The 26,238-nt window shown below is 44.4% G+C and overlaps 1 long non-coding RNA gene across 1 annotated transcript; it reads right to left on the minus strand.

Moving 5' to 3' along the window:
• Positions 1-275: 275 nt before the first annotated feature.
• Positions 276-6,878, minus strand: LOC125691973 (uncharacterized). The gene is made up of 3 exons (XR_007376385.1): positions 6,695-6,878; positions 2,676-2,811; positions 276-2,058 (listed from the first exon to the last, which is right to left on the minus strand). It is a non-coding gene; the product is annotated as an uncharacterized LOC125691973 (long non-coding RNA).
• Between the last annotated feature and the right edge of the window lie 19,360 nt (positions 6,879-26,238).

Consider the following 26,238-nt stretch of genomic DNA (forward strand, 5'->3'; position numbering starts at 1 on the left):
GATAAAGTGGTCCCACAGGAATATTTTCAGGGAGATTATTTTAACAAGCACTTTTGTACCAGGAAATCAGTGAGTTTAACCTAACAAGCAACTACCAGGCCAGGGGGACAAATAAATCTAGTTCCCACCTATTAATTTTACAGCCTACATAAAGCAGTGTTGAAGTCAAAAGTATATGTGACCCAAAAAGACATTGCTCATTTTGACACATATATAGCTTGCCCCCTGCCTGAACCCTGTCCCTTAGCCTAAATCCAGGAAGTGGGCTCCCTTTTGTAACGGATCATAGGCCTGTGTGTCAAGAATGTGTTCTACCTTAAACCAAATGTCAGCCTTTCGTAGGGAAGGGATAAGCTGATAGAGATGCTCGTCCCGAATGGGGATAGTTTTCCTTGTTTTGCATTGTGAGACGTGTTTGTTTTATTGCACCACTCCGTGATTCAATCCAGCCAAGCCCACGCAGGAAATATTGGGATTTTGTCTTGCCAAGTTGACATCTGAAAAGAGCAAGCAGGCGAACGCTTCCACTTTAGGAGCATCTGTGGTGGTTAATGAACTATTAGGCACACAAAGAGAAAAAAATGCATCTCAGAGAAACAACTGCATCCCGTGGATGGCAGTGGCCTGGATAACAAGGAAACGTCGCCGGCTTTCATCTCTGTAGGGGAACACGGTGGCATGCAGTGGGAAAAAGAAAACAGAGCTTTCGGCACTCACATCAGTTAAAAATAAAGCACGGAGCCTAAATGAAGAGGGTGACTAACCAATGGAGTTAACGAGCAAGGAAAGCAATGGATTATCCACCACTTGAACTGCGGGCTGGACGTCTTTGTGTTGTCATCCAGCACGAGGCACTGGGCTCCAGGCAGGATAAAAACCAACCCAGAATGTTCAGCCTGCGTAGCCAAGGCACAAGTGGAGGATTTAGCTCCAGTGATCCTGTCCACAACTCCACCATGGAAGGACATGAAGCAGGTGTCAAGAAACGTTTGATGCCAATTCCTAACTAACTGTATTAGCCAGAAAACATAGCAGTCAAAGGGGAAACTTAAGCAGTGCGATAGTTCATTCTGTAATCCCAAAGAAAAGAGGTTTTTGGCTCCGGCATTCGAGCTCTGAGCCTTTCCCTTGATTTCAGCCAGCTTGGGGTCAGGCCCTTGTGTTTTGAAGGCATTCAGAGCTCCTTGTAAGTAGAAAGCAGCTCGGTTGGGTGAGAAGAACTGCCTTGTTGGGAGGAATTGTATCCGTTCTGGCAAAAATCAGCTCCATATCCAATATCCCTAAGCTTTTTTAATTACACTGTAATGGAGACGGGGCCAGCAGTGTTTCGTAATTAAATCCTGATGCATCAGAGAGTAGATTTTGATACACAGGTGAACAACAAGAACCTCTATTTTACGTGTAGAACCTCTACATTTCATGTACAAATCTGCAATTTCTTGGCCGAAACTTGGCATTATTAAAAACAACTGATGTTGGGTAGCTTTGTAGATTGGGTTGGAAATTCCCAATGCTGAATGGATGCAATACCACCAGAGCACAGGGACGAGGTACGTCTGAGCCACTGTGATTGCACTGAGGTTCTCTCACCATAAAACCTGGAGGGGGTGGTGGTGGTCTTGAGAGCAAACCTCTGCTCAAATAGGATTCATTTGACACAAACCTAAAGGCGAGGGCTCCTGTGAGCCTCAGTCTGCTTTAGGAACACATTTGGGTCACTCAGGGATAAGCAAAGCACCTTCATGCTGAGTCTGGACACTTGCCTGTCTCTGCAGAAAGCAGTGCTTTGGGCACCTGGTGTTCTTTGCAGTCCAAAGCTCTGAAAGAATAGTGATCTCTGAGAGAAGAGTCCAAAATCCACTCAAAGTCCCATTTTAGACGCTGAGGCAGATGCTCTCGGGTTTGGCAGCTTCTTCAAAGCCATACAAGCACACTGAGTTACAGACTGAGGACCAAGTCCTGGGATGAGACTCTCTTTCCCTCGTGCTCCCACTCATGCTCTACTCAGCTGCCTTCCCTTGGCAATAATAGCAGCAGGGAAAGCAGATGGGATCCACCCTGCAGACGGCCCCCAGAAATTTTCAGAAATACTCCTTTTCCATAATTTTATTTACTTCCCCCCACATCATTTATTATGGAGGAGGAGGACAACATTGAGGGCGTTGTTCTTTTTTTTTTGTTGTTTAGGTTTTGGCTTCTTAAGCTTTGGGATGACAAGTTCCTGTATGGCTTTATGCAAAGCCTATTCCACAGGTCAGATAAATACAATGAGGTGGTGCTGGATGTGATGCTGAGCCTCCAATTAATGTGCCAGGCTCAGCTTTTTTTCATTACACTGTGATTTCAATGCCATCCTCCCTCCTTATTTACTTATTTAATCATGCATTTTATTTCAGCACCTGATAAGATCTCAGGTTCCCCATGCTTTAGTACTATCAAAGCTACCTGTCCCCATAACTCTTTTCCTGGACCTGGTTCTATGTTTAGAGTTGTGTGCAGGCATAGGCTGACTGCAGAATGGTCTGTAAATGGAAAACCCAGGTGGTGGATCAGAGCATCTCCACCTGGGACCAAACTTCTGTTTGTGCTACTATAGCTCAAACACAAAGATCCCAAATTTGGCTGCTCCAGAGCTGCTTTCAGCCCATGAGGAGTCCCTTGAAGATGTCACTCACCTGCACTTGCTGTGTTGATTTCCCACATGCAAACTGCATTCATACAGCTGGTTTTGTATGCCCATTAAATGAGTTTCTGGAGCAGAAGATTTATTTGGGCTTCTGATTTATTTCCACTTGAAGATTTCAGACTCTCCTCAGAAGAAAAAAGAAAAACAAAACAAAAAAGAGGTTTGACTTTTTATTTTTAACAGAAGAATTTGGTTTGGGAATCAAGGACAGGTCTGGTTTTAGTAGAACAAACAGAAAACCATTTCTTATGATTTTCAAAATTAAAGCCAAACCACATCCCAAATTCTTCTACTGAAAAAAGGTCATTGCCATATTTATTTTTCACACAAATGCATGGGTGAAATGTCCTCTCCTTCCCCAACCAGTTGCAAAAACAGAGCTCCAAACTGAGCTGTTTTAATTTGCTAGCTTTCTTCTGTTGCCTTCATTTCTTCCTCTGCTCTATGTTGACCTCACTGTCAATCCTCCTTGGCTCACAGAATCATACAGGTTGCAAAATACCTTTAAGATCACCCAGTCCAAGCCCAACCCATCCCACCATGCCCACTGACCATGTCCCCACATATCATGTCTCCACAGTTCTTAAACACCTCCAGGAACATTGATTGACTCTACCACCTCCCTGGGCAGCCTTTGCCAATGCCTGACCACTCTTCTGGAGAATATGTTTCCTAATATTCAACCTGACCCCTCTTCTGGTGCAGCTTGAGGCCATCACATTTCATCCTATCACTGTTACCTGGGAGCAGAGGTCAACTCCAACCCTGCTCCAACCTCTTTTCAAGGCATTGCAGAGAGTGATGAGGTCTCCACTAAGTCTCCACTTCTCCAGACTGAACCATCCCAGCCCATCCATCACATGCAATGATGAAATCTCTTTGCAGCCCCTGAAATCAGTCCTTCGCTCTCTCATCATCTCAATATCCACGTGTAGAAGTAGGGATGGAACATTTCTACTGCTAGTTGCAAAAGTCACAGGATCTTCCCAAAGCTCCAGCCTCTGTTTCACAAAGGTCTCTCTCTTTGAAGGGAATTATTATTATTATAATTATTACTATTTAACTATTATTGGAATAAAAATCTGTCAGCTTCTGTCAGGCACAGAATTAAATCTAGATGCAGAAATCCCAGATCACAGACAGCCAAAGGCATTCAAGGGTTGACATTTTTTTTTCCCAGTGCTGGATGGAGCTCTGAGCACCTCAATCAAGCTGTAAGTGTTGCTGTTCATTGTAGGGAGATGAACAAGACAGCCTTTAAAAGAACCTTCCAACTCAAATGATTCTATGGAAAATAAACCCTCTGAGAGCTCCCTTGCAGAGCTTTCCCCTGCACCAAAGCAAACACCAGAAAGCCTTTCAATGGGACACCTTTGTTGGCAGCTTGGGCTCCTTTCCCCATCCATGTGCTTTATTTCATTTTTAAGGTGCAAGTAAAGCTGAGGTCAGAAGTCACCCAAGGCCAGGAGCACTAAGTACTGTGCCATGTTCTGTGCTAATGCCATGCAGATTCACAATGCTGAGGGGAAGGCAGCATCCCCTAATCCTAAATTTGTCTGTCTGATGGGAATCTGAGAATCTGATGAGTTCTGAGGCCAACATACAGTGGTAGGATGCAGTGCTTGCCCCCAGTCCTTAATTACAACACTGAGAGTGCTGACATGGAGGAGAAAAGACCTCTGCATATCCACCTCTATGCCTTCCAGAGATAAACCGTCTCCTCTAGGGGAAAAAAAAAATAAAACCCACAGAACAATTGCAAAAACCACCACAAAAACACAGCAAAACCACAATGTGCAGTGCTGGACCATAGGTTGGGTGACAAGCTTCTTCTCCCAGAGTTAGAGGAAAGTTTGCCCCGTGCTGCCCTCTGTTTCCCCCCACAGGAATTGTGCCTTGGTTTATTTTTGGATATGCACAGAAATAAACACCTCTGCCCCCTCTCTGCTGCGATTAGCAGAGACGTGACGATAATGATTATTTGAGTTTCCTCAAACGAAGCAAGTATTCAATTACATTTTCATTCTTTGGAATGAAACTTAACCCAGTTTGTTTTCCGATAAGACCATATGGAGAGAGGACACAGCTGGTATTTTATCCAAATTAATATGTGTCCTGGCTCAAAAACAGGTCGTGTTTGTAATGAGCTCAATCTTCATATAATAACACTGTTGAAACAATAAACGTCACTTCAGCTCCAATTTGGTGTCTGGGTTGCGAGGCATAAAAACAGTTCTGCTCTGAACTGTCAGGGTGAAGGCTGGATAAACTCGGGAAAGTTCAGGTCAGGTGAAATTTCACACACGGAGACTATTATTGGAGCGAGCAGGCTGGAGAAGCTATTACAGGGAGCATGTGCATCACTTCTCTCCCCATGGACACGAGTCACAGCTGCTGTGCTGGTGACACGTCCTTGCTCCTGCAGGCAAATCAGTAACGGTGAGATGAGCCATGCATGGGGCTGGCAAAGCCAATAAAGTCAAAGCCCTGTGCTGGCCAGAGGTCTGTCACCAAGCATAGGAGCCAGCCTGGTGATGAGGACTGCAGTGGTTGTGTTTTCTTGTGGTCCATTCCATCACCACCAGACTTTCTCTCTCATAAAGGTGAAATCATTATGCACACCTACTCAAGGCTAATTGGCCCAGGCTGCAGTCCAGCCTGTTACCCCAGGAGAGGTTCAGGTTGGTTATTAGGAAACATTTCTCCTCTGAAAGAAAGGTTAACATTGACAAAGGCTGCCCCAGGAGTGGTGGGGTCACCATCCCTTGAGGTGTTCCAGAACCATGGAGATGTGGCACTGAGGGACATGGTCAACTTAGTGCTCTCTTCCAACCTTAAGAATCATAAAATTGCTCAGGTCGGACAAGATCTTAAAGATCATCGAGCCCAACCACAACCTAACCATACGACCCTAACTGACAAGGATTGAGGGTTTTATGAGTGAAGTTTTTCTTCGAGCCACAGAAATATCTTCAAACAACCATGAGGTTGGTTTTTTTCCAAATTCTGCTTAAGACCTATACCCCAATTCCTGGCCTTGCCCCTCTATTTCAACCACAAACAAAACCTTCTTCTACCTATTGATGATCATTCTCTCTTAGCTTAAAAGTCTCTTTTATAAGCTAAGAAAATTCTACTTATTTCTATAATGGAGGGCCTCATCCAAGACCAGGATGGGTAGTTGCTGCCTAAATGACATACAAACCCTGCCAAATCTGAAGACTAGGTCCTCCTGCAACAGTCTTTCTGCCAAGGCTGGATTCAATCAACATTTTTATATACAGCAGGTCAAGCACTCAGAGACATCCAGAAGTGTCAGTATGGGGTATCTATGCTTATCAGAGCTCACAGTATTTGTTCAAGGAAGTAGGAAGCCTTAAGTCTCTTCTGGAAGGACTTTGTAGAACCACAGAACTAGTTGAATGTCTCCAGCATCTGTGGATTGGATCACATGGAAAGGTAAAACAAGTCTCTGTCCCTCCTTGAACCCATTGCCCCCACTCCAGCTTATTGATAGCTAGTGTTGGTTCAGACCCTATCCTAATATTACATGGGTCCAGTCAATATTCTGGAAAACCCTTCTGCTCTATGTGTTAGTGCTCATGTGAAAGCTAAAGATCTCTGAGTGTTAGTTCAATAGAAATCAAACATTCCCAATGATTTCCAGTGCTACAAGGGAGGGGGAGGATTCAGCACAACCATAGGCAACCATGATGCTCTTCTCCTTAATGCTGAGCTGTAGGAAAGAGTGAGGCTGGGCTGAGCTTTCCCTGAGAACAGAAACCATCAGGAAGGACCTGAGGAGTGAATGTTTCCTGGACATCAATGAGAAGAGATTCCCTTTCTGGGAAAGAGATGGGAAGGAGCAGAGCTGAGATCACTGCATTCTCAGGGGACCACTCTCCCCAGGTCTGCACCAACTTCCTTCCTATCTCACCCATCAATGATACCTTTTCCACAGCCTGTGCTTCTCCAGCAGCAAGTGCAGGCATGCTTTTGGTTGCTTACCTCTGGGCTGCTGCAGACTGTGGAGCCTTTCCTGGACAGTTGCCTTTGAGTGCATGCAATGAAGAATCACAGACGCTCCTCCTGGAAGGTCCCAGTTCCCCAACACAACAACATATAATCTGTGTTGAAATCAAGACAGGGGACAGCTGCTTGAATAGCAGAGCAGAACTAAGCAGGAAAGAAGAGAAACACAGGACATGCCCATCGCTGCAAAGCACCACATGCCTCTTTATAACCCTGGTCTCAGTACTATTTCCTTACGCCATCACCTCACAGCTGATGGCTGCTAATGCAAACAAGCTGTGCTTGACTGTCACAAGCCTACTTACTCCCAGAACCTGCAGCTTTTATACCTTGTCCCTTATTTATGGGGTAAGACTGGCAAAGATATTTATGAGGAAATCACCACTTTCTTCCTATTTCTGCCCATTGCTTTTTGTCTGGCAGAGGATGTGCAAACAACTCACCTGCACTATTTTTTTCCCTGAATAAAAAGAACAATGCCAACTTTTTGATACAATTTGTCATTAAATACCATAAATGAGCCAATGGATCCCCAAGGAACTTGGGAGAATAGGTAGCATCCACCTGCTTAAATCCACTACTTCCAGTTTTCAGCAGCCTCTGTTATCCAAAATCATCCATTTATCATAGAATAGTAGAATATCCCAGGTTGATAGGAACCCAAAATGATCATTGAGTGCAGCTCTAAAAGGACAGCCCTGGCATTTTGGAGGGGACTGGGCCTGGCTGTGTGCAAATGAGGTCGTGCATAAATAAGAATTGGGGAGAAAAGAATATGGAGAGAGGAATGGCTAGGAAAAGGGAGGAATAAAATGCTGGCAAACCTAGTGGGGGCAATGGGAGGAAAGCACACATGAACTTTGGGTAGTAGCGTGACTATATGAAAATATTTAGTGTTGACTGTTCATGTATTTCTCCTTGTTTTCTTTTGTTTGTTATTTTTGTTTTAAAAAAATTTCAAAGGCTCTTTATTTTTGTCCCAGAGTGGATAAATACCTGAGATCTGCAATGTTGTATTATTTTGGTTGTAGGGTTGGCTATGTCACTTGCTTTAAGGCTATTTTTAAGACAGCAACTACAGGAAAATTCAGTGCTGACAAGCAGGAATTAATATTATTTTTAAAGTTTTTAAAAATGCAACCTAAAGTCTCCTATTCCTTGTGTTCTGAGTGCTGTCCAGATGCAACTGTCCAGTGTTTGACCCTCAGCTAGCAAGGGATGCTGAGGAACAAGCTCATCAGAGGACATGGCATGAGGCATTTTCATTCCAACTACCATTGAGAGTTGGAGTCAAGAGGGTGAAGGGGAAAGGAGAACCTGTTGCTTGCAATGTCTTTCAACATCCATGCCCCTTCCAAGTGGGAGAGGATGATCTTTGGCTCCCAACCTCTAGAGCTCTACCATCAACCAGCAAATGCTGGGGTGTTTCTGCTCTTCACATTGTGTCATTGCTGTGCTTCATGTGCTGGTTCTGGCTATTGTGCCTCCTTTCCAGGAGGATCACTGGGAACAAAGATTTACCCCTTTTGTAAACCAGTTTACAAGGGAATAACAAGGAGTCTGTCCCAGGAGCCATCCCCTGGCTGGGACTGGGTTCTTCCTTTCAACTTCGTGCTATGTAGTTTAGTTTGTTCCCAAACACACACAAAAAACCTCCTTGGATATGGAAACTAATGTCCCAAACAATGCATTTCCAAGATTTTTTTTTGTTTTTATTTTTTGAAAGAGGAAATAGATGGCTTTGGTTTTTTTTTTTTCCTGTCTACTTCCTGTTTTCAAGTTCACACCTGTGAGTTCATTGGCTCCTCAAGACAACACGGAACATTTTTTATGGCTTTGAATAACTGGGAGCAATGCTGGCACACCACCTTGCCTTCTGCCTGCGCATCCCTTTGGGCTACCATGTCTGCTGCAACAAATGGTTTCCTTTGGCTAAGCTGGAATATTTTCCTCAGCTTCTCCTACTTTGGTGATAAGCTGCTCTCTGGAGTGTAGAGGTGGAGGCAGTTTTCCAAGAGTACTTTCTCTTGAGCTGAGCCCTGTTCAGACACCAAGTGGAGGAATGCATGTTCACGACTCCATTCCCCTCAAGGGCTTTCACTGCTTTGTGTATGGTTAGAGAAAGAGAGAAGTTTGGCATGCTTTTGGCAGAAATTTCCTATTGAATCGTGTCCCCCTTTCAAAAGACAGATAAATGAGAAATAAACTTTTGGTTGAAATGAATGTTTTGGCAAGAAGTGTCTGCAGCAAAAACATTCGTGTTTTTGTTATAATCACCCAATTTGGGGGTTTAGTTACTTACAAAACCTCTCTTTTGTTGTTTTAATTCAGATTCAGAAAGACGGAGGTTTTCCTCCTCTCTCCATTTTGACAAATTAGTGTCGACTTTTGCAATCATAAATATGTTTCATAAGGGAGAAGTGATTCCCGAAAAGGCCCTGTGAGGTGTCCAGCAAACACAGAGCTTGACGTGAAAAAGCTGCCCCTAACATCAATCCTTGTCCTCATCAGGAGGCAAAAAGAAGGGATTTCTTCTGGTTCCTCATTTAGGGTTTTGCACGTAAGACTTTCTCCCTTAATAATCCATGTAAACATCACAAGAACTGAGAGGCCTCTGAAAAGTGTTGCTGTACATCACCATGCACACTAAGGTCGTCATCGTGGTGGTGCCTGACAAATATCTGCTGGAAACATTCTCACAGGCTAGGGTTTTATTGCAGGAGAGGTTCAGATTGGACGTTAGGAAACATTGCTTCTCGGAAGGAGCAGTCAGGCACTGGCACAGCTGCCCATGCAGGTGGTGGGATCGCCATCCACGGAGGTGTTCAAGGACTGTGGAGATGTGGCACTGAGGGACGTGGTCAGTGGGCATGGTGGGATGGGTTGGGGTTGGGCTGGATCATCTTAGAGGTCTTTTCCAACTTCAGTGCCTCTGTGATTCTAAGAATTTCATGCATAGCAAACCCTTCCTTGAGCTGAAGTAAAAGCTCCCCGTCAATCTAACTGAGGTGTCCTCCTTTGTTTCATAACCTGTTTTGTCCCAGTGACAGAGTTGCAGCTCTCAGCTCTGTGACTGTTGAACTGGAATCCATCCAGGTAACCCCCTGCCATATTCCCAGAATGACTCCTCATCCTTCGGGGAGGGATGCAGTAGAAAAAGCAGAAATAAGGCAGACACCAAAACCTCTCTGCTGTTCAGACTGATAACTTCAGCCACGTCCAAAGGCAAAGCATTGGTTCCAGCACAGCTCTGTGATATTTGTAGATCTTCAGAACAAAAACTCAGAAGCTTTCAGACACTATGAGAAAGACAAAGGAATATAAAAAGCATTTTTGTAAATACCTTCTAATCATAGAATCATAGAATTACAAGGTTGGAAATGACCTATAAGATCATCCAGTCCAACCGTCTCCTCATCACCACTGCCACCACTAGTACTAGTACTAATAGTTTTCTGCATGGAGTGTGAGTTATTTGATTCAGAGATTATCAGAGTCAGAGAATTAACGTTTTAACTAGAAGCCAATGCCAACTAGTAAAAGGCTGCAAACTTGTACGGTGGCTAGTGTGAAGTCACACAACTCATTCTGTACACCTGTGTAGCTCAAAAATTAAATGCATGGAGGTTCCACTGTTAACCTTGAATAAATGCAACAAGGCGTTGTAAATCAACCCCACTTGTTTTCGTGGACAGGCTCTGGGAGGAAGGCAAATAGTCTCTGTATGTAATACCCCCATACATGCCTGGAAAACAGGCCAGTCCACATGAAATCAATTGTTTAATTAAAGACATGCTGCTGTGATTTTTCTGTGCTAAAAACCATAGCAACTGTAACTGTGAAGGCACTCAGTATCTCAACAATTGTTCTTTCTTTGTAATGAATGCACGTCTGCTGCTAATCTGATCTTGGCATCCCACGAGGGTGGATATGATACCTGCCCTGAAGTATTCAGGGTGCACTGTCAAATGTCAGGCAGTGGCCCTTCCATCGTGTGCCTTGGGGAGACTGAATCATAGGCCAGTGGATCATCTGACATTTCTAAAAGTGCTGGGCTATTCATCTCCCCTGGTGGAGAACTGCAAAGAGCACAGGGTCACTGCAGTCTCTTGCTTCTCCTTGGCTGCATGCAGTTATTCTGCCCACCCATTAGACTTTTTCAGTGCACGCCTGTGCTAGCAAGGTGTCAAAGTAGGACCTCACTTCTTGGATGCCATCATGTTGCAATACAGCAGCACGGCCAAGGTGGCTGGAGCTGAAAGCCGAGTACAAACTGGAGTTAAACAGGGAGAAGACGGGAGGGGAGAGCAGTTTTTCCCCATGCTCTTGTCCTCTTGCCCATTTCAAGCTCTTCCAGTTAGGAAAGAAAACAGAGCTGCTTCACCTTCTCCAGTCTGCGTGGAGCCCAAATCTCCCTTAGAATGTCATAAGAAAGATGGAGTGGTGGTAACCAACACAGTGCTGATGTTTGAAGCCTGGTGGGCAGAAATCTCCATTGCTGTTACATTTATCAGAGAATGGCAGGGGATTTGTATCTTAAAAAATGCACGTACCACCAGTCTTCATTGCAACATTCACCACACAAGAGCTACTTAGAATCTGGCCCAAACTTTGTTGTTTTTTTTTTTTTTTTTCCTTTCTACTGTTTCCAGAGCAAAAAGTTCACTTAAAATTCTTTCTTTCTGTGTCTCATTCTCTCTCCCTCTCTCCTCTCTGTTTCGCTCTCAAATTCTGATTGCTTCCTTTACACATCCATTTCATGACAAGCTTGTTTGTTGTTTTTGGCTACTGGGCAAGTGTATATAGGGGATTACAATAGAGTCTCTGTTCCTACACTGGTTGTTAAGTTGCCTTAAACAAGTGCCAACTACAGTCTAAATCTGTTCATCTCTCTCGCTGCCTTCCAAATATAAATACATTATAATAAAATAATTGTTCCTGAGATTTATTTGACAGTCAAGATTTCCTCACTCTGAACAAGCCTGTAGATTTTGGTCTTTCATATATATATATGTATGAGAATGATTGATTGAAAGAAACCAGTTCTAGACACCTACCAAGGAGAAAATCCCCAATGGAAACCACACTGGAGCTTCTCAAAGCCTGTCCCTAGGAGGTGAAAATGTCTCTTACCATGAAACTGAAAGGGCTCACAACCTCATTTGCCTTAAAAATTTCCTATTCGATTACCCAAATGCTTTCATCCCTCCCATCCAGGAACTGTCAGCATTGACGTTAGCAGCAGAAGTCTCTTGTGGATTTCCCAGATCATTTTGCACACAATCTCTGTAGTTTAAAAGTGATGTGAAGCAAACCTGGAAGTACATGGACATCTCACACTTGAAATTTTGAGAAAGAGTTTAGCTGTTTTTTTTTGAACTCTTATTTTTCCCACTCACTTGTACCATTAATCTTCAACAACTGGAACCAGCCTGGGCCCCTGTGGAGCTTCACAGCATTCATCAATTATTTTTTCCCCATAAACAACACAGAACTGGAGGGCTAGGATGAGACATCTGCCCAGAGTGTCTTCTTGGCTTGTCCTCAGGGGATCAGCTGATGGAAAGAGATAGGCAGAGGGGTGGAGATGGAAGTTAGTCTGAGTGAATATGAATTTCATAGTTCATGTGGTCAAAAACTAGGTGGAAATGTATAGGAAAGATCACTTTTCCCAATATAGGAAATAAAAATTGAGTGATTGTCCCATCTAGAGGTTGCAACAGAGGAAAAATAGAACCTGCATTGCCTTGGAGACTCAGATCTCTAGATTAATTAAAAACTTCCCACCCTCAGCTTTGGAAAAATCTCCATGCATCAAAGACCAAAGGATGTACTTTAATAGCTAGCATGCATACATTACTGGATATCTATCTCTCTGTGCTGATCCTGGTTTCTCAGGGTCAGACAGTGGCAGCACAGGCTGGGCTGGGGGTCCGTGTCAGAACTGTTGCCTTTCCCATGCCTGCCAAATACATTAATTACCTGCATGTTGTGGATTGTTTTGGGATGCAGAACATCCATCCAACACATTCCCTGCCCTGTGAGACAGCTCAGGATCATGGCCAGGCCCTCTCCTCTAACAGATGGAATCCTCCTCTCACCAGCATGGAGACTCGAGAAGAGTGAAGCTGTGAAAATGTGATGCCTGATGACTGCTGGAAAGCAAGTGATGGGGAATAGTGGGAAAATGTCAAGTGCATCATTTTTCTAAATGAAAACTGATTATTTTTTGCATTGAGTCAAAACCCAGATGACCCTCCAGGTATGATAAGCTCCAGAGATCACTCTACAGGCAGTGAAAATGAGACCTGGAAATGTCTGGATCCCTCCACAGACCCTGAAGACCATTCAGACATCTCTGCACTTATATCTTACAACTTTGGTAGCTCATGTTGCAGCCAAGGACAAGGAAAACACACAACACACCCTTGACATCACGTTATGAAAACATAACAGGCTGCAACAGCCTGAGCTTCATACTTCACACACTGCATTGAAACCCCCCTTCCCAAAGGCACACACCAAAATGATAAAACTGCATCTCAGGGCTCTGATGCATCACAGTGGACTTTCCCAGCCTACTCTGATGGAGCTCGTCCTGATGATGTGAAACTTTGTTTGGGGTCAGATGTTTTCGGCAAGGTTGATGACTGTCTTTCCTGACCAGAGGGGCTCCACTTCCACAGCAGTCAGGAACTTCTGGTAAACCCCCCTAGCACTGTTGCCAGCTCTTGTCACTTTGCTGTGTATATCACCATCTTGGGGAGCAGAGAAGGAGGGGCCAAGCATCTGTACAAGTCCCTGAAAGGAGGCTATAGAGAGGCAGGGGTCAGCCTCTTCTCTCACGTAACAGTGATCAGATGAGAGGTGATGGCCTCAAGTTGTGCTAGGAGAGGGGTCAGGTGACCCACATGGTCAGTGGATATGGGTGGTGGGTTGGGCTTGGGCTTTGGGGATCTTAGAGGTATTTTCCAACCGTAATGATTCTCTGATTTGAAACTTGCTGTGCTGTTTGTGCAGCACCTGGCACAAGGCTTATCTTTGACTCAGGTGCTTTGGTGCTACTTAAACAAATGTGTCACCAAACTGCAGGAAAAGTACTAAAGGATTACCAGATTGTTTTTTGTTAAGAGATTGTGCAGACAAAGCTGGAGGGTAATTGGCAGAACTGGAATAACAGGGGCTGTTAACAGGGCTGAATTCATCTGCTGTTGGCAGCTGGTGGAGAATGGACCCTTGCACAGCTGATGGGTTGGAATTGGGTATGGTGCATCCCTGGGGATATAAGCCAACACTGAAGCATGCTGGCAGGTCATTTGAGGAAGAAAGAGCAGGGGATGGTGGGCTACACCAGCAGAAGAGCTGCTCAGCACTCTTGGGTGTGATGCTTGTTTGCCTGATAAATTCAGCTCCAAGAAGAAAAGAAATGATGAAATGAAGAAAGCTAGTGCCAGTTGTGTGGAGAGAGCCCTGAGCATTGTTTTATGGTCCAGACTACATGACTGATTGGATTTCCCAACAATATTTCTCAATGCCTAAGTGTGAGAGGCCCCCGGGAGCAATAACTTTCCTCCAACTCAGAAGTTGAGTGATGAAGCCGTGGGTTAATAGCAATTAGTCTCCACACTGGCGGCTCCCTCTGCCACCTCCATTTCTTTTTAATTTGCTGCTGGCCCCACAGCAGTGTAAATAATCCTTTGTTTTAAATCCACTGTAAATCTGCCGGTGAAGTAACTGGGGCTTGTGTTATACAGTGAGGATCCTTGATGAATGCACTTGGGCAGGATGGAGGGATGAGGGTATCTGTGTCCTCCCACAGAGACTCACAGCTGGCAGCCAAGGGGGGGAAGCAGGCAATTTTATGGACTTCTGTTCTCAGTCACTGTGCAGATTTTAAACTATCGGAGAAGTTAAGCAAGGAACAGACACTTAATCTAGGCACCAACTGAAAACACAGTTATCAGATGAATAATAAAAATAAACAAGCGAGCCCTCCAACCTGTGGCTTAAAGTTTGGAGAAACTTCCACTGTGTGATGAACTGGAGCAAGGAGAATCAGACTGAAGAGGGAAGTGAACATCCACACTAGTGTTTCAGTGGCCATCTGAGACTGCAGAATCAAGCACAACGTCCTTCCTCTGAGGACTAGCATCTAATGGGGGTCTGTCAGAAGGAAGGGAACAGGCTCTTCAGCAGGGTCTGCTGTGATAGGACAAGGGGAAATGGTTTCCAACTGAAAGAAGGGAGATTTAGATTGGATAGAGGGGCAAAGTATTTTACACTTAAGGTGGTGAGATGCTGGCACAGGTTGCCCAGAGAGCTGATGAATGCCCTATCCTTGGAGACACTGAGGTTAGGCTGAGGGGTGATCTGAGCACCTGATGGAGCTGTGGGTGTCCCTGTTCATTGCAGGGGAGATGGCCTTTAAAGGTCCCTTCCAACTCAAACCATTCTATGAGCCTATGACTTTCACAAAGTGATGATATCCATTTGGGAATCACAGACAGGCAGATATCAGCAGGTTGGCAATATGTCAATTTCACATCTAGATAAGCCACACATTTTGTTTTGTTTTGTTTCCTCCTTTTCTTGGGGGTGTGATTATTAGAGGAACTTGTTGCAGCAGCTCTCCCTATGAGCTGAGGTCTGTGAGCCATGCTATCAGCACAGGAAGAGAATGCACTTTGGAAAGTGAGGACTGAGAGGCAGGAAAGTCTGAACATAGCTTGCTCATCACAAAAAGCACTGAAAATTGGGGCATGTATTGGAACAGGAAAGGTTAAGCATCAGCATGGATGTTGGGTTTGGCACTCTAAATGAGTCTGGGTTGGCTGACACCAAGGACTGTGAGCTACCATGAATGTGTGAATACGGTTGGCACTGAATGTTAATTAAAGCATGACTCCTCCTCTATCACCTCATTGTATCCTCAGCTCTGACTTGGGCATACAGGCTTTTTATGGGGAGAGTGGGATGTCCCTTTGAGTAACAGCGGAAATCAGATCCATATGTTTAAGTGCCTGTGCAGCTCCTCCAGCCAAAGCCAACTGCTGCTTAGAGGCACTTGAAGATCACGAACTGAGAAGCCTTTTGGAATGGATTATTTTGTTCCACTATGAAACAGTAAAGTGAGGAGATTTTCCTGTCTATTCTTTCATGGAGATCTTGGCCCATGTAGAGGACAGCTTCACCTCAAGAAACTGGAGATATCACTAAAATTTCCCTGTCCCAAGGGAGCATAGAGAATTCTGGAATGAGGAAATGTCACTGAACCTCCGTTTTTTTAAATCAAGGCTCCTCATGAAGTCTCAGGAAACAGGGCCATTCTCTGAGGCACCTGTCGAGCATCAGCATGAGGCTGCATGCACTGCGAAGGTGTTGGCACTGCACCTCTGTGGCATGTAAAGTAAGTCTTGTGTGTGCTGGGATATCGTCTTGGGGCATGGAAGAGACAATACTCTTGTCAAGTTTTAAAGGAATGAACATCAAAAACACTGAATGTAGACAGGTGCCAAGGTTATTTCTGGCTTACTTGTTGCTGGAATGATGATAGACAGTTTTGGTTGTTTAGTATGATTACCTTAATCCTGGAATGAAGGATCTTCAAAAGGCTTCTGTCTACATACACAAGAGAAACTTCATTCCTGGAAGGTTGATATGTGTGGCTAGAATACAAAGCTCTGTGCAGACCAGTGCACTGAAGCATATCTATCTCCTGCCAGAAGTGGCTTTCATGGCATCAAAGACTTTCATCAAAGAAAAGCAGGCAGCATCACCAAGTGTGAAACCCTGCAAAACATTGTTTGACTTTATCCTTCCATTGCTCTGGAACAAAACAACACACAGAGCAAACGTATTAAAAAAATATTCGAGATCCTTTAGGCTTTCTTGTGTTGTTTTTTAGAGTTTGGACTCAATGATCCTTGTGGCTCCTTTACAACTCAGGTTATTCCAGGATTTTCCTTCCACTGAAACCTGCACTGTAGGCTACACCTGTGAAGTGGGCGCTGTGATTAATGGGGCTTTCTCCTACCTCTCTTGAGGAAGAAGGTGATTAATTAGGGTAAGGTAGAAGGCTTCATATTTGTTTAATATGTGCACCTTCTCAGATGATGTTCAGACCCATCTCAGGTACTCAATGACATACAAAGAGGCATTTGTGAGGAAGAAGACCACACTTTGTACAGCTCTCAAGGTTTTCCTCTATGCTTCAGTTTTAAGGTGGGCTTGTAGCCCCATATAGCCCCATATATGCAGGTCCTTTCTGACCTTGTCATTCTATGATTCCACATAATCCTAAAATTTCAGTCCTGGTTGGTCCTGAGTGATATTCTCCATTCAAATCCCACCACGGAGTTGAGATGGATGGAGGAATTGCGAGATTCATCTGGGTGGGCTCTCTGCCCCAGGGTCTGGACTTCCAGAAACAGGACATCACAGTGGGGAGCAGAAACTGTGACCTGTGCTGACGTATACAAAGAGATCACTGGAGAGATCGATGTCATCAGTTACGGTCTGAACTCCCACCACAGAGTGGCTCTTTGGGGAGATTTATTTATAACACACATTGGACTCCAATTGTCTTTGTGATTTACTGCAAGACCAGCTTGGAAATCTGGAAAGAATGACACTGGAAGCCGTTTTTTTCTGATCTTTATGGTAGATTAAAACCCCAGTCCTGGGGAGGGCCAGCACTGAGGGGATTGTAATATTTTTCTTTTAAAACCGAAGCAGAGAAATTACACTTCTTCAGCCTAAATTCCTGCTCAGCATACGCCAGAGGACGTCATCTGGTAATGCCTGTGGTTGAACCTTGTCCTCGGACAACTGTCCATTTTCAAAGCATTGGATCTTCTGAACACTTTTGCTTCTGGCCTGACATTTTCCTCGCTTTGTGGAGGGCCAGAAATGGCTAGCTTTGTTTGGGCATGCAACACACTGAAGGAAACTTGATTCCATTGACTTCTGCGGTTAGTTTATTTAGAAGAAATCTACTCACCCTTTTTTGAGTCATCGTTTTGACAAATATTTGACCTCTGAAGTACTTTGTCTTCTGGGCTTGACCTGTGACTAACTAATTTCTGCAGTTAACTGGAAGCTCCAAATAAATAAGGAAATAGTTTTGGATCTACGGAGATGTAACCTATTTAAATGCATTTGGTAAATCAAAACTGAAAAATTATTTTATTTCGGGCCTCATGGAGACCCGAATTTTTGAATTCAGATGCATTTGAAAATGTAAGTTGAAGTGGGAAGAAAATTAAAAATATTTCTTTCCAAAATTTTGAAGTGCAGTGTTCTGATTGCTTCAAAAAGAATATTTCATATACCTCTTTGGATAATAATATATCAACCGTTTGGTGAATCTGAGAATATTTTATCAACATGTCACCATTGCCAGAACTGTAGGGAGACTTTGAGCTCCCTCTGACAACAGTTTCAGACAAAAGTGCCCCAGAAAAGTGATATTGCAATATGAGACCCTTCTTCAGCAAGCTCACAAACATCACCTGGCTTTCATCATTTTATTTTTGGGCCAGCCATGAAACCTGCCTCTTTCTTTGCGAGATTATGCAGTCTCAAAGTGCAAGTCTAAAGGTTCCAGTCTTTACACTACTGGGCTGTTTGTAAAGAGAAATGAAATGTTTCCAGAGTTGCAGATCTTCCTGGCATTATTATCAGACAGAGACAAATTGCACTTTCTCTTCCCATGACCTGAGATCAGAAACAGAAAGCAAAATTTATCCAGCTTCCCAGAGCTCATTTCTGTCACTTTCAGAATGGAAAGTGATGATGCCCAGTTCTACCTGTTAACTCAGAAACTCATCCAACCTCAGTGGCCCATAAATCTCCACTTTTAATGGTGGCCATCTCCAAAACAACAGTCCAGAACACCAACCAGCTCTTTTAATGGACGGGTTGACTGAATATCTCTGCGCCATGTTTGAGATGAAGGCAAATGACAGTTTCTGATGGAGCACCAGGCTGACCTTTCCTGGAAAGGTGACCTCAGGCTGTACTGCTGACATTTCTGATGAACAAACCACCAAAAATTCTGTGGTGGAAGAAGATGAAGCAGCACTGATCGCTTCTGAAGGTCCCTTGAATGTCCTGAGGCTTGTTCCTGTGACAGAGGTCTTTCTCACCTGTTTGCCTTACATTCATTTTGTCATTTTTCCCTCCAGGTCAGCAGAAAATAAAGTTTGAAAAACAAGAGTTCAAGGAGGAGGATGAAATTCTGCCTACGTGTCATCTCTTTTCTCTTTACTCTTTCGTTCTTTTATTCTTGCTGTTCTTTTCATATCAAATGTAAAGCTGTAGCTTTTAATTTGTGTTTCTCAGGCAGAACTGGCATTCACTAGGAAAAAAAGAAAAATCTTCCAGATGTGGCTCTCTGCAATTCTGGAAATTCTTGATATTTCTGATCAGCCCCCAAATGAGATTTATCTATTTTTTAACCTGAAAGGCAAATTGTTCGCATCTAACTTAGCCTGACATGACCCCAGTTCACCAAAACGCTTCAAAAAGGTGCTTAGTTTTAGGCAGTGTTCATTCCTGCTGACTTCTTCAGGATCCATAGAGTGTTTCAAGACCTGCAATGGCCTTGACAGATGTTTTTCACTCTTGTCCCTTAGGTGCAGATGAAGAAATGCCCATTGGCTTCTTCCCACAGCTTTTCATCAGCGCTGTTCTCCTCTGCGGGCCCTCTCTGTCTTGTGGCATTATCCAGCACAGCTGGGAATTGCTTGACAAAACAGAATGATGCAATGGGTGGTTGGCTTTATTCCCAATGGGGATATAAATGGTACCTGTCGTGTAGGCTGTTCCTAGAAAAACAAACAGGATTTTAATTTCAGGAGTACGTAAGAGAATAGGTACACTGGAAGCTGGTCAGTTGGTCATTATCACATCAACAGTTTTCATTCTATAAAAGCACAGATATCTGCAAACATTTATTGTGGGTGAGCCTCTCTGAGGCTTTTCCTCTGTTTCATCAAACGTTTCATCAATGGCACTGGCCGGTGGATTTCTAATTCAGAAGACTGGCACCTAAACATTTTTATATACACTGAGACTTCCATTTCTCCTACCATTCTCCTCCTCCTAACCATTGCCTGCATCTCAGTTTGCCTCAGTTTGATGTTGCATGACTGGGGAAAATAGCTCTCTTTCTCTCTTTGTGATCTGTATTGCTCCCATCTGGAGTTATAGGAAGATGAGGAATTTCTGAAAGACATAATTTTAGGAAACTCTTGGTGAAGCTGTGTGGACTTGATGATCCTTATGAGTCCCTTCCAGCTTGGGATATTCTACGAGTCTATGATTCTAATATTTTAACCAGGGAGAGTCCTAAGAGAAGAATGATAGGGAACTTGCCTCATATTATCAGAAGGCTTCTTCTCAGAGCAGGCAAGAACCTTTCCTCTCCACTTTCCTGCTCTCTTCACTGGTTCTTTCTGTCTCCACTAGTTTCTTGTTGTGATCATCAATTAAGTTCAGATGCTTATAAGCTCTTTAATTGAAATCAAAGTTTAAAAAGCTGGTAGAAAATTTCATGCTCAATACTCAAACAAATCCTCTCTTTCTCTTACTGCCCTTTCTCATTCCTTCCCTTCTTTTCCTGGACAGCAGTAATGCAAGAAATCCCCATCAGCCTGATAGTTGTTCAGACAGCCTGGAAGATGACAGCAGAGCCGCCCTTTATAGAGAGAAGGGGAAAGTGCTGAAACAGCAGGGATTGCATTTACTCTTGGAGTTCAGTCCAGCTTGCCAGAAAACAAAACAAGAGAGGAACGCTAAAAAAGGAGAGAGAAAGGGAGAAAAATGCAGCATCTGTCTCTGGTGCTGACTCTGCCCACAGTCCCCCTGTGTGAAGAACGCAGACACAGCAAATATCCCCGTGAGCCCCTCGGAAAAGGATTTTTGCAAGCGCTGTGTCTTTGAAGGTGTTGCTTTTAGCTGCCCTTTCTAACCGTGGGCTCGTGGCCATTCTGCAAAGGGTGCTGGCGTCGCCAGGCAAGCTGTGCACTGCGGGAGCCCGAGAGGGAGAGAGCAGAACAAACAATCCGGGATGCAGAGAGCTGCACTGGGTAGAAGAGCAAGAACCCATGTCTCATGTGGAACAGTTTTCAGGACTTGGCAGAAGATTTCAGAGATGAGTCCTCGTTGGTGGCTGATCTGCTCTTGGGAGCTGCCAACCACAGACCATGCATGTCCTGTGATATACCAAGGGGGTGCAAGCTGTAGGAGCAGAGAATCATAGAATAGCTGAGGTTAGAAGGGACTTTACAGCTCCTCCAACTTCACTTCTGCCATGGGCTGGTGGCCACTCAGCAGATCAGGCAGTCCAGAGACCTATCCGTGTCCTTGTGCACCTCCAGGGATGGGGCACCCACACTTCTCTGGGCAGCCTGTGCCAATGTCTCAGCATTGTCTGAGTGAAGAATTTTTCCCTAACATCTAACCTAAATTTCCCCTCTTTTCATTTAAAACCATTCCCCTTGTCCTATCATTATCGGGTTGTATACAAAGTCAGTTCCCCCTCTTGTTTATAAGCTCTCTTCAAGTACTGGCAGGCACAATGAGATCTCCCCAGAGCCTTCACTTCTCCAAGCTAAACAAGCCCAACTCTCTCAACCTTTCTTCATAGGAGAGATGCTCTAGACCTCTGAGCATCTTCTTGATCCTCCTCTTGACCCACTCCAACAGCTCCATGCATTTCTTGTGCTGGGGGCCCCAGCCTGGATGCAGCTACTGCAGCCAGGGGCAAACATTTCTCTTGGTTTGGCCTTCCTGAGCCTCTGTCTTAGTTAAAATGAGGAGAGCATCACTCTGAGGGCATCACCTCGTATTCTCTGCTATGCTCTGAAGTATATTTGAAACCTCAGGTAGGAAGAGGTGAAAGGTGCTGGGCTGCTCAGCTGCTGTCTGTGTTGGCAGAGCAGCACTGCTATAAAACCATATATATTTCAACTCTTAGCTATTCCCAGGGCTGGGCCTTCCTGCCTTGGAAATGAAAGGAGATTCATGTCGAAACATGGAGCTCAGCCCTAGAGCCGTATCTGCTGTAGCTGTACTAAATTGGAGCCAGACACCAGTATGAGGGCATGAGGGCTGAGCATCCTGGTCAAGCCCTGCTCCCTTTCCGTTCCCCTTCCTGAACCTCTTCTCACCAGACCTGTAATGCTGAACCTGTGTGCATGGCTCATGGTTTGAAGAGCTGCCAAGGGGAAGCAATACCTGGCAGCTGCATGCTGTAAAACATGAAGTGTTTGGAGTCCTGCCTGCTGCCAAGCTATTGAGTGAAATTCTTGCAACAAGGAGTTGGCACTCTTAAAAGAGGGTGGTTGTGCAGAGTGAGGTCTGTGATGGACAAGTTGCTCTGGTTCTTTTCTCAGGTCTGGTCTCTTGGCCAGATCCCCATGTCTTCAGCTTGCAAAAGACAGTCCTCAAAAGCCCGAATGTTGAGTCTGTTGGACATGACACCATTTCACACTTAAAAATAGGTGACAGAGAAAGGGGTTCCAATTTTGGTGAGATATAGGAATGGGTTGCCCAGGAGGTGGTGGAATCATCACCTCTGGAGTTACTCAGGAACTGTGGAGATGTGGCACTTGGGGGACGTGGTTAGTAGGCATGGTGGGGGTGGGGGTGGGTAGGGGTTGGGCTTTGTGATCTTAGAAGTCTTTTCCAACCTTAGAAGTCTTTTCCAACCTTCTGTGATGCTAAATCAGGTCTGCTGACCTCTTGCAGCACTTAGAATCACTAAGTGCTGCAGGAGGTCAGCAGACCTGATGATAACTCACAGGCCCATGTGTTTCACCCATGGGCTATTCCCCTGCTGTCCAATGGAACAGGATGGCAGCCTGGGTTTGCAAGCTTTGCAGGTCTCTTCCCGTGTATCCTCACTGCATGTGTGGACAAAGCACACAGTCAGACCCAAATTGGTAAGCACAGCAATCCCAAGCCTTGCCACCAGCATGCAACATCTTATGAATGGGAGCTGAGATCTGCTCGGGTTGCAATTCCCCCAACAAAAACGTCATTTGGTTCCAGTGCAATAAAGAAGCAATTGCGTATTTAGAAATGATTATTGAAAGCAGATTTATTAAGAATTAACGAGAGCAGTGTGGGAGTGATAAAGACACTAATCTTTGGGTTGGGCTGGTTTTGATAATCGTCCCGAATTTGAAATAGCAGCACGGCAAAATCCTTATCTTATAAATCTGATGCAAGGTTTAATATGACAGTTATTGTATGTTTATATATCAACTGATTATTAGAAACATATTCATTGAAAATTAACCATGTAATAGATGGTTATCTGTGACACTGCTGGCTTAAATAAATACACATGTTTTCACAACCAATTGAGAGTCTATTTGAAATCAGAGCTTGCCTTATTATTGCAATTTTTCTTCTTGTAATGCTGAAGAGTGCATTTGTTTTCTCCCCATTCCTGACATAACAGAGATGTTTTTCATTCCTAGGCTGTGTATGCTTAGCCAGCAAGTCATCATAATAACAATAACAATAATAATAATGCATTTGATTTTTATGGCACCCACCAGCCACTGCTCTCCGGCTGTTTCATAAACAAGAGTATCAATGCCCAGAGAGCACTAAAACATCCATCAGAAAAAAAAGCCAAGCAGAGTTCAAAACAAAAGGCAGCCCGTGTAATTAAAGCAAAATAACAACGCGTGCTCAAGATGATAAGTTTTCCAAGTCTCTTTTGAAACCAAAACAAGAGGAGAGCTCTGTTTTGTGGTGATCCAGCTGAGAGGCAGAGGGAGAGGGGAAATTCAGGCTGTGCAGGAGGAGCATCTGCCTGTCTGGGTGCTCAGTGGGTTGGGTGCAGGATGAGCTATGGCTCTGCACAATTGTCCCATCAAGTCTTATCTATATATTACTGAGGAATCCCCTGAGAGGTGAAATGCATTGGCCAGATTTGCTAAGGAAGCAACAGTTCTTTAAGTGGTGGATGATGCTTCTTCATTCCAAAGCGGTGAGAGTGGTTGGACAGGTATGGGATCCTTAGAAGTGGTGTATACGTATTGAAAGAGAGCATAAAAAACAGTGGTTCCACTTTGATCAGTGGATAGCTTCCTGGCAGGGGAGCTGTGGACAAGGTATGCTCTTCTTGCCAGTTCGCAAGCAGAACGGTTGCCTTGCAGAGTCAGTGTTTGAGGAACAGGAGGTGTGTGGCAAGGCTTAAGTGAGTATCTAAGCAGGCCATGGGATGCTGATGTGCAGCAGGGACATGGTCACTGTCAACTCCAGTGACTGTAATAATAATTGTTATTGTTATTATCCAATACACAGACAATGGTCTTGGACATATGTGGACATATATGATCTGATTTTTGAGTGGGGCTTGTGTGGAGCCAGGAATTGGAAGTGAAGATCCTAATGGGTCCCATCCAACCAGAGATATTCTATAATTCTAGTAATTCTTTTTCCTCAAGTTGCTTTTAGTGAACTCTGCTATCAGGAAAAGCTTCTGAGAAGAGGTGACTACATGGGATTCTTTTCCAAGAAGCTGGTTTGGATTTTGGAAATAAGACCTTGAGGAATCAACCAGAGCTTCATGGAGGTCAGGAGGGGATGTCAGGACAGCATGGCTCCACCAGCATCTGCTGTTGGCCCAGTCACTGGGTTCTTGCACCTCAATTTTGCACCTAAATAACCTAAATGAAGAGGAGGAAGGAGGAAGTTTTTCACACAGAGGGTGGTAATGCACTGGAACAGGTTGCCCAAGGAGGCTGTGGATGCCCCATCCCTGGAGGCATTCAAGGCCAGGCTGGATGTGGCTCTGAGCAGCCTGGTCTGCTGGTTGGTGACAGCAGGGGGTTGGAATGAGATGATCACTGTGGTCCTTTTCAACCCAGGCCATTCTGTGATTCTATGATTCTAAGAGACACAATGGTCATGATGAAGGATAAGAAAAGCTGGCTGATGGACTGTGCTGTTAGTGAGAAGACAGAAACTTCTATGGAGCTACAGCAAGTCTTGGGGTGGAAGAACCAGCCAGAAAACTGGGAAGAACTGTGAGAAGGCAGCTGGGCAGTCTTTTGAGGCAGTGCTCTGAGGCACAGAATGCCTTTTCTAGATGCAGTTTCCACAGTGCATCTGCATATCTGTCTAGGATGACTGCCAACCCACTGTGTCTCTGTCAGAATTATTTACAAGGGTCTCCTTACAATCACGCCAGAACTGGCCACTGAGTTTTCCCTCCTTCCTCACCAACAAGATGGGATCAACACTAATGTTTGATTCTTCCATCCTTTTACTGAGAAGAAGCCTCAAGCAGCCAACCCAGACTAACGCACCTAATAGAGTGGCACCTAAATTCAGCATTCCCAGCTAAAAAGCCACCTCACCACTCTTTCTCTTCTTGCACTTATACAACCCATTGCTTGGGAAAAGAGCTGATATGACATTTCAAAGCTCCTACTGTTAGTTTTTCCCATAAGGGAAACCTGTTTTCCTGATTTTCCTCTAGCATCTCTACCAGTTCTAGATCAATGCTGCTATTTCTCCTCTCATCCTGAAACTCCAGATCCTTTCCCACGAAACAGCTGATCTCAACTGAGGTATTTAGATTTGGCAAATAAAGATTTACTCCAGGACTTTATATTTAAGTGTCCAGCATGCAAACAGCTGGTCAGACCCAGGTTTAAAGAGAAATTGAACCTACAAGTCTTTACACAGAAATCCTTCACTATAGATTTTCCCTTGAATTGGTAGAAATCTTATGTGTGCTGGAAGAACCTTGTCTCCTTACCTCATCCTTAGCCATCTAGCTGAGAATCACTAGAAATAATGGGGAATCCTTCACCCATCTACCCACCTATCCATTCTTTCTTCTTCACCTCTCTCTTTATTGTCCATTTCTTTATTCCCCTCTGACACTGAGTGTTCTCTCCATCTTTGCCATTCACAGGGATTTGATTTAGTTTCTGAAGCATAGGCATGACGTATCATCAGGTATCATTAAATAGGACCATAAATTGGACTGGATAGGATTTCAGGGATATCTGAAATACACAAAGGACTCTTTATAATAACTAAATAAATAACTCCTTGTAATGCTTGGCCTATACAAGACAAATGTGCTCCTGGAGAAACCACCAAACACCACTGGGATGTTCTAGAGCACCTCCAATAGCACTGAGCATGGGTTGATGTTGCAGTTGCCTATTGATTAGCTCTCCATAGAGGGAGCTGAGTGCCTTGCTCAGGGCAGACTTGTGAGGTTGGATGACTCAAGGTGGAGCTGACTCTCCTGGGAGACATTCACAGTGAGCTCTGGCTTGCACTGAAAGGCTGCTTGTGATCTTTCTCTCCATGCAGGCCAACACAGCGATGATCAACACGTTGCGTGGCAAGCCCAAGGAGGCTTAGCTTGGAGACAGCCTGGGCGGGTGCTTGTTCCAGACTTGTCCACAGGCTCAAAAAAAAGTAGATGGAAAAGAAAGAGAGAAATCGTTTCCAGGAAACATTTGAGCAGTTGCTAT

This window comes from Lagopus muta, chromosome 4 (genome assembly GCF_023343835.1).
Source record: "Lagopus muta isolate bLagMut1 chromosome 4, bLagMut1 primary, whole genome shotgun sequence".
Taxonomy (NCBI): Eukaryota; Metazoa; Chordata; class Aves; order Galliformes; family Phasianidae; genus Lagopus; species Lagopus muta.